This window comes from Myotis davidii, unplaced genomic scaffold (assembly GCF_000327345.1).
Source record: "Myotis davidii unplaced genomic scaffold, ASM32734v1 scaffold695, whole genome shotgun sequence".
NCBI lineage: Eukaryota > Metazoa > Chordata > Mammalia > Chiroptera > Vespertilionidae > Myotis > Myotis davidii.
Window position 1 is genome coordinate 375981 of NW_006286476.1, and position 7420 is coordinate 383400.

A 7420-nucleotide genomic window follows, 5' to 3' on the forward strand; every position below is an offset into this window, starting at 1 on the left:
TTTATGTGATGGCAGCCTTCCTAAAGAACTGTAGGCCAGAAGGAACAGTTAACCCTGGCTAGTTCCATGCTGGATTTGATGAAAAGTGGGCAGTCGTGTAGAGATACGGAAGGTCAGAACGGATGAGGCAAGTGTGGTAAGCTGAGGGAAACTTAAAACTTGTCTGCATCCATTTTCTTTAGAGAGAAGGATGCTCCTTTTGTCCAGGTATAGAGAGGGCACCTCTCCCATGAGGGTTTTATGACTGTTTCAGGGGAGGAGACAAGGAAAGGTCAGAGTGACCTTCCTGCTTCTGCCCTTTTCTCAAACTCCTTCAGCTTAAAACAGCCATATGTCAGGGAGCCATATTTTAGGGCAACCTTGTCCTGAATCCTAGCAGGAACTTTGCAGTGTCCTGCCTACCGACCCCGCCGCCACCCGCCCCACCTTTTCCTCCAAGACTTGGCCCTTTGTGCCAACAGGGGTGGACAGCTCCCTACTTCAAGACACTGTCCCTGTGTATATTTCCCTTAGGCCATCCAGGCTTCTCAAATGTGTACCAGCTCCTGGCATAAGTAACATACACTTCTTCGAAGCTCCAGAAAGCCCAAAGGCCTGTATGGATATTTATTCAGCTTCTAAGGCAAAAACCTGAAGGTGAGAATTCTGCTGAGAGGTCAGAGATAAGCTTGCTAGACCCTTTGGATGTTATAATGAGTGCGCACAGGAAGGACTTTGTTGAGTGAATGAGGCTCCTAAGCTGGGCAAATTTTTCTAATTTAAATGTGCTTAGGGCATTTTCCCAGATTTGTTTTTCCAATGAATAATTTTATTGCTCTATTTGTGTTGGTAATATGTTGGGGTCTTTAATGGACAGATTGTTTTCAAATGCTTTCCAACTAAATCCTGCAATACGACTTTAAATCTGTCCTGCTCCAGTGCAAGCGTTTTGTCTTGCTACTGACATGTCATGATTACACCTTTCTTAATAAATGTATTTCTTTGCTTATGAAAATTGACACCATCAAAGCTAATCACTCTCAAAGTGACTGAAAACATCGTTCTCCCGTAGTGTGTATTCGCAGAGCATGATTTTTTGCATTTCAGGTGTTCTGTGCCACCTGTGTTTACATCTCTGCCTTATAAGCCTACTCCTCCTTTAAGCCTGTGTTTCCTTAGAGACACCTTTTCAGTGATTGTCAGTCTCCCTGTGGCTGCAGTTTCCAGCCATAATGAGGAATCCTACCATTGCATTATATACATACTGTATACATACGGGCATGTGTTTGATGTGCTCTGGGTCAACATAACTTAAAATGCATTGCTTATCATAGGCCAGATTTGTAGTCATCAGTGTTTATGAACATTCTGTATAATTGTGTTTTTTTAAAAATAGAAGTCATGTTATGCTGTGACTTCTTTGTAACCAGAAAACCATCAGCACTCGAAACAAAACTCCTGTAGGGGAAATGGAAAGTCCCCAAACCAAACAAACCTATAGACCAGTGGTTCTCAACCTTCTGACCCTTTAAATACAGTTCCTCATGTTGTGACCCAACCATAAAATTATTTCCGTTGCTACTTCATAACTGTAATGTTGCTACTGTTATGAATCGTAATGTAAATATCTGATATGCAGGATGGTCTTAGGCAACCCCTGTGAAAGTGTCGTTCGACTGCCAAAGGGGTCGCGACCCACAGGTTGAGAATCACTGCTATAGCTAGTCTGACCTATACACAACAGTAAAGACAGACAGAAAGAAAATACTTTACATATTTACGAAAGATATGTGTTATTGTATGCCACATAAACCACATTACTATTAAATCAAATTTACAGACTGTTAGCCAGAGTGTTAGAGAGTAGGGTTGTGAGTCATAATGTTAATCCTGCTAATCAATTTAGAAACAACCTAGATGTTTTAAAAACATTTTCAAGACTATGGAATTGAAGGAAAAACTATTTCTTATTTCTCAGTTACCTTGCTACCAAAAAAAAAAAAAATCAAAACAATATTAAAGGATTCTTCCCTGAACAACCCAAGATAATTGGTTTTGAAAGAGCCTCAATGAGCAAATGTTTGCCATGGCTCTGGTCCTAAGGCAATGCAGTTCTGATAGTCAATGCTTTGACTCCTTAAGGGGCTTTTGTAAATAGCAGGTTTTCATTGTTAGGAAGTCAGGTGTTAAACTTCCTGAATCAAGTGACATGATGTGAAAGTATTCTTTTTTTTTGTTTATGTTTTCTTAAATCCGCTTGACTCTAGATTTTCAATGGTGCTCAGGAATGAAAGTTTCTCTGTTAAAGAGATCTTATTTAATGGACACCTTATGTTTGATGGACACCCTCTGACTTCGTTTCTGATTCCTTCCTTTCCCTCACCTTCCATCTACTTATGTTCCCTAGGGTTTTCTCCTTCATTCTCTCCTCTTAGGTTTCTTCCCCCTCACACTTAAAACCAATTCATTTCCTTAAACTGTCGTGATTCGTGGAGGATTCCTAGGTGGGCTATTATCTTAGTATGTTCTAGAACTGGGTTCTTACCCCTCACCTTCCAAATTCTCATTTAGCCCAGACCTATGGGCATATCCTGGTACTAAAACACACACGTTTAAAATTGAACTCATCATTTTGTCAAGTCAATTTCTCCATCTGCTCTTTTATGTTTGTTATCTGTGACATTGTCTCGCCGTCTTCCCAGCATGTGAGGGTTTTACCTGGGAGATATGTTTTTAATATGTCCTCTATCCCATCCCTAACCCCAACTCATCAAATCAGTTTCCTAATTGATTAATTGCTCTTGTGGAGGGCCTTGCATCTTTTTTTTCCCGCCTTTATTATTTTTCTCTGTCTGTGGCAGTGACCTAGTGGTTTTCCTTCTATCAGTTTTCCTTCCAATACAATCCTCTATAACTCTGTCAGATTCATCTCAATGAGGAAGCAGAGGGATCAGATTAATGGCTCCCCATTGCCAATAAAATACTCATACCTTGACTTCCAGGTTTCTTCATGCTCTGCCCCCACAAGCTTTCACAACCTTGAATGTAGTGATTTCTGTGGTTTAAATATCTAAACCACAAGTAATTCCAACCAATGAGAGGGTTGACGTCTAACTTAACTAAATTCCTGATGGATAACAATTGCTCACGAGCGTGCTCCGGTCCCCAGCACATACAGTCCTCTCCACTCACCTGGCTCCTCTCCACCAGCCATGCTCAACCACCAGTTTTCAGTGAAAATGACTTCTGATCATTTTCTCCTTTCTCTGAACCAGGAGGTAGTTGTTTACTGTAGACTCATCTGTCTTCCCATCCTTGACTTTCTCTGAAGTATCTTCTCAGCTAAGCCTCATTGGAGCTTCTGATTTCTTGAATGCCATTTCACTTAGTTTTGCTATACCCTCTCAGACTTCTTCCGTCCTTCTGAGCTTGTATTTCATGAAGATTTCTATGACCTCCTTTTAGATATGGGTATGGTATTATGGTAGAAAACAAGCCATATGTTTACTTTCAGCACTCTTCTGACTCATAGCCATTCTGATTATGGCCAGCTTTCTGGTTGTGGGACGAGTGTAATCCCACAAGGGTCAGTGCCCAGAAGAACCCCATGCTTGGAGTTTAATGTTCTATAGCTACTGTCCTGAAATTCTTAATAATTCCATCTTTGGATTTATATAAACCTCCCCTTCCCTCCATGCATCCCCAGGACTAGTTCTGGGCTCTCCAATCCCCTGAGCCTGGTCTGCATCCCCCCTTTGCTGCCCACTTCCAATGACAGGAACCTAGATATGGGCATGCAAACCCTATGTCTCAAGTCAGGGCATGGAAGCCACCATCCTAGCCCAAGGTTGGCAGGGTTATGGCACATTTTTAGCATCATTAGTTTATCATTATATAATTGTTTCCCCTACATTATTAGGATGCTTACCACATGCCTACTGGTAAATCCTTATGTATTGTAAATTCTTTATAAACAGGTAATATTTTTATTTGTCTTATCAATCTTCGTATTTTCCATAGCAACTATTATATAACAGATGCTTAATATCTATATATAGAATGAATTATTTTTTGTGCTAGGTTGAACCATAAAAAACTGGATTTAGGATAAAAATAATTTAATATTGACAATTTTACAAGGTGTGCATCTTCTTAATGTCAGTCTGCTTCTATAACTTTAAAAATCAAAATTAATTGAAAAATAAAACTAAAAATCTGTACCCCCCCACCTTCTTTTTTTTAACAATACCCAGCATGACATCTACTTCATAAGGCCATATAGTGATTTATGTACCCATTTTTAAGAAGGTACAATAAAACATTGATTAACTAGAACTTACATGTAATAATCTCAAATATCTAATTACTTTATTTAGTAATGAAGATTATACCCTTAGATTTCAGTTCTCCTTTCCCCTTATTAAACATAATACATATTATTCAACCTTACTTTGATAATTTATGATATAGAATTTAAAATAATAATTTTTTTCATTGAGTAATACCATAGTTATAGGTTAAGAAAATTCATGAAATTACTTTTACTAGTAATCTTTGCTTACCAAAGGCTGTATTTTAGAAGTTGCTTTTATTGTTATAATTATTGTTGTTTAGAATAGAATCAACTTCTATCCTTAAAAGTGTGGTGCAGTCAAAATTTGATTATGTGAGAGTTCTGTTTATTTTTTAAGATAATTGAAGAGTTGTTTTTTTAATTTAATTTTTATCTTTACTGGATTTATTGGTGTGACATTGGTTAATAAAATTATATGTATTTCAGGGTTCCAATTCTATAATACATCCTCTGTATATTGTATTGTGTAGTCACCACCCCAAATCAAGTTTTCTCCTATCACCATTTATCCCTCCTTTACCCACTGTACCTCCCCATTCTCCTTTACCTCTGGTAATTACCATACTGTTGTGTTTTTGTGAAGGAATTAAATTCATTGAAGTTTTTTTTAACTGTCATTTATCTATCAGCTATCTATCTTCATAGCCTGAATTGTTTCTAAATTAATACAAGTAACAGAATATTCAAAACACCAAAATTTTAAATGTTTCCCCTAATTGTTGAATAATGCATGATTTTCATACCCTATCATTTGTCTGCATACTTATTTTTGGAAGCAAGTTCTTCTATCTTCACACTTTATTGCACTAAATGTTCCACTTCCTTGAAGTAAAAGTCTCCCCTTCCCTTGGGCCCTCATTCATCTGTTCTCGACACTGGATGGAAAAATGAAGGTCCGTGGCCAATGTGTCTGTGAGAACATTTGAGCCAAGCACACCCGCACCCCCAAATGCTAGGCAGACATATTCACTACATCTTGCTTACTGGGCAAACTTAGTAGTTTGATTTTATAGTAACTATTTCCAATCTTGCTCAGCTGTCTGGGAAATTTTTCTGAATATGATTCGCCCTCCCTTTGCCACAAATCTGTGTGCTTATGAAAAAAGATAAAAATATTGCTTCATGCATTCTTCAGCACACTGCTCTGTTTCAGTAAAAATACATGGGGATTTAACTTTTTAAAAAATGCCTTCATGGTGAAAGTAGAAGTTAGATACTTTATGCAAGAGAGCAGAAAGCCCTAAAATAGTAGGACAGTAACATCAACATATTGTACAACTGTGAAGTGATTTTAATATTTTCACCATCTTTGCATAAATTCATTATCTGCAAACCTACCACGTTGTTGAAGTAAATTATGTGTTCACTTGTATTGGAAATGTTAATGCTTCAAAAAAGCACTGAAATTCCAAAGCCTGCCAGTATTTAACGAGGGCTTTGCCAGTCCTTTGAGCAACCTCCTAACAACAACAAAAAAAGTATCTGATTTAAGACATCATATAAACTACAGCAAGCTATCCTATATAATAAAACCCTAATATGCAAATTGACCAGGGGCAGCTCCTGCGTTGAGCGGCTGCCTTCACCACCCCCACCACCCCCCAGAGGGAGATGACTGGTGGGGGGGCGGGGGCAGGGCTGGCCAGCAGGCAGCGCCAGGCTGCCAGCCAAAGTGGGTGCCAACAGGGCCACCCCCCATCATCCCGTCCACCGGTCACCCCACAGATTGGCCCTGATTGCCAGCCAGGCTTAGGGGCCCTACCCTATATATTTGGAAGAGTCTCCTAGATTTAAAAATTAAAACCTGGCAAGGCTACTCTAACACTGAAAAAGCAGGATGATGACATGCATGGACGCTGGCTTGCACATTTTGTGGTCAGCCCCGATTCTGACACTTAGAACTGTGTGACAAAGCCAATTACTTCTCTCTGCTTCAGTTTTTCCGCCCATAAGATGGGGAGAATGGTACTACTGCTTCAGAAGGATCATGTTATGTACTACTTTTTATAATCAGGGCAAACAAAATGTAGCTGCCCATTCAACAGCAAGATGCCTTTCACCTGTATGAAAAGTATGTTCACTGGTGCATGCAGCATCCTGGATTGTGAGGGGGATGTCCAACTGGCCCAAAGGGTGCAAGCCAGGCTGAGGGTGCCCCCTCCCCCACCCCCCGTGCAAGAATTTTGTGTACCAGGCCTCTAATGGTAAAATAATTTAGATGATAGAAAACATACATCGTGAAATAGTAATTTTTTTTCTCTCCCTAAAAAACGTTACAAACACAGGCCTCTAGTACTTACCAGCTGTTTGTCATTGAAGATAATTATGCAATTTCTTTCATTCAATTTCTCCACCATAAAATGGAGATAATATTTACTTCACATTCCTAGTGGGAAGATTGTGTGGAATTATGTACTTAATCAAATAACCTAGCAACTATCATTTGAGCCCCTCCTGTGTGCCAGGCACTTGTTGGAGTCGGGTTAGGGCAGGCCTGGAGCCTCTACCTTTGTAAAGCACCGGGCCTTATAACAGCATCTCTCAGAAATTGTGATTATCAAAACAGTCACCCCTTTCCTCCCACTTACGACTCATGCTCTGTGGGAGCCTGGTTTGTTAGAAGAAAAAGACATAAAATAAGAGTACCCTTTTCTATAAAATTCAAGTCTATTTTCCAGCTGTAATTTCAGGAAAACTAGAACTTCCAGCCATCACTTGCAGGAGATTCATGCTGACTGTGGTCATGAGATGAGGGAGCTGTGCTTCAGTGGCCACGTGCATCCTCTCCGGCCATGCAGTTAGTGACCAGTGAAGGGGGGACTATGAGAATGTGTTAAGCTTTAATGAAAAATAGTTATATTCACAAAATAATATGTGTCATAATCTGAATATACCAAATAGATTTAGCTTTCGGAAAACGTGTGTGTGTGTGTGTGTGTGTGTGTGTGTGTGTGTGTAAAATACACTTCAGATTCTCTTTGAATAGAGAGCTCACCTCATGAGCTACTTTTAAAAATGTTTTGATGGACTAGATGGCCTTCAGATTTTCAGGATTATTTACAATATGTTAATTTTTCAAAGTAATAT

The 7420-nt window shown here is 39.3% G+C and overlaps 1 protein-coding gene across 1 annotated transcript in view; it reads left to right on the forward strand.

Annotated features, from left to right (window-relative positions):
• Positions 1-7420, forward strand: part of LOC107182156 (cGMP-dependent protein kinase 1-like) — a 466054-nt gene that overhangs the window by 332953 nt on the left and 125681 nt on the right. The window lies entirely within an intron of this gene.